This window comes from Eulemur rufifrons, chromosome 28, assembly GCF_041146395.1.
Source record: "Eulemur rufifrons isolate Redbay chromosome 28, OSU_ERuf_1, whole genome shotgun sequence".
Classification (NCBI taxonomy): Eukaryota; Metazoa; Chordata; class Mammalia; order Primates; family Lemuridae; genus Eulemur; species Eulemur rufifrons.
Window position 1 is genome coordinate 4,304,333 of NC_091010.1, and position 1,714 is coordinate 4,306,046.

Here is a 1,714-nt window from a genome sequence, read left to right on the forward strand (position 1 = left end):
ATAAAGGGTAAAAAATATTTTTAAAAAGGTGGTCTTTATGGAATGCCATAATTCTTGATCAAGTTAGTCCATCAAATTAAAATAATTTTAATATAACTAAAAATATCTGTTTGTTATATCAGGATGCATCATCCTCAACAAAGAAAAAAGCAGAACTGACTATTCCTGAGTTTTCCATTATTACAGGGAGTCCTCGACTTTACCATGTTTAATTTAATAATTTTCGATTTTACAATGGTATGAAAGCAATACACATTCAGCAGAAACTATACGTCAAATTTTGAATTTTGATATTTTTCCTGGGCTAGTGATATGTAGTATGATACTCTTATATGAGATATTTAACACTTTATTATAAAACAGTCTTTTTTTTCATGATTTTGCCCAAATGTAGGCTAATGTAAGTGTTCCGAGCATGGCTAAGGTAGGCTAGGCTAAGCTATAACGTTTGATAGGTTAGTTGTATTAAACGCATTTTTAACTTAGAGTATTTTCAACTTACAATGGGTTTATCGGAACAGAACCCTGTTGGAAGTCAAGGGTTGGTTTGGTTTTATTTTTTTCTCATTTATGTGGATGTTTTGTTGTCCATCCTGTTTGAGCAAAGGGGGTAAAAGAGTTCAGAAAAACACCCAGAAGGAAAACTAAATCTTGATATCATTCAATCCAGTATGTCAATTACTAAGTTAAGAATTAGTTCCCAGCCTGAGCAAGAGCGAGACCCCATCTCTACTAAAAATAGAAAGAAATTATCTGGCCAACTAAAAATATATATAGAAAAAATTAGCCGGGCATAGTGGCTCATGCCTGTAGTCCCGGCTACCCCGGAGGCTGAGGCAGGAGTATCACTTGAGCCCAAGAGTCTGAGGTTGCTGTGAGCTACGCTGACACCACGGCACTCTAGCCTGGGAAATAGAGCGAGACCCTGTCTCAAAAAAAAAAAAAAAAAAAAAAAAGAATTAGTGAAAGCCCATCATTACCCAGTTTTGGAGGCTGGGGGTTCCTCAGCACGGCTTCAAGGACACTCATACTTTGAGAACCACCAATCCAGCCTAAACCTCTCATTTATTTTCTGCAAAAGTTGCTAAGGCCCACAGATACCTTTGGGTTTCCCCAAGGTCACCCGGTTAATTATTGACATAGCAACTCCCCTCCCAAAGAATCGAAGTGATTTCCCACTTCCCGTGTCAGGGATTCCTGTCAAGGAGAAAGGAGGGCCTCTGGGTGGTGTGGCCTGAGCTGAGCACGTCTGGTCAGAGTCCAGATCTACCACGGACTCGAAAAGCTTTCCAATCCACCTATACGCAGAGGAATGAAGCTTGCAACTCATTTCAAAAGTTGTTTCTGCTGGAGATTTAAAGACACATCCCTCTGCCACAGGCACATAAACACAGACCTGCAAGTGCACCGTCCCCTCTGGAGATTGACGCCCCAGGCCACCAGCCGGCATGGGGTCCAGGTGTCACTTTCTAGGCACTGCCTGGTAAGGAAGGGCCTGGGCTGGCTCCCTGGCTCCCTCCTCCCAGCAGAAACGGTTAATTGCCAGCTCCAGGCTGCCTCCAGCCCAGCCCTAATCCCCATCTCAGGCGGCTGCGCTGGCCGGCCGAGTGGCTCCAGGCCAGGTTGGGGCTGCGCAGAGCAGCAGGGGCATTCTTCCAAGGTAATGATTAAGCCGACTGCCTGGCAAGGGCACGGGCCGACAAGCCAGGAAGGT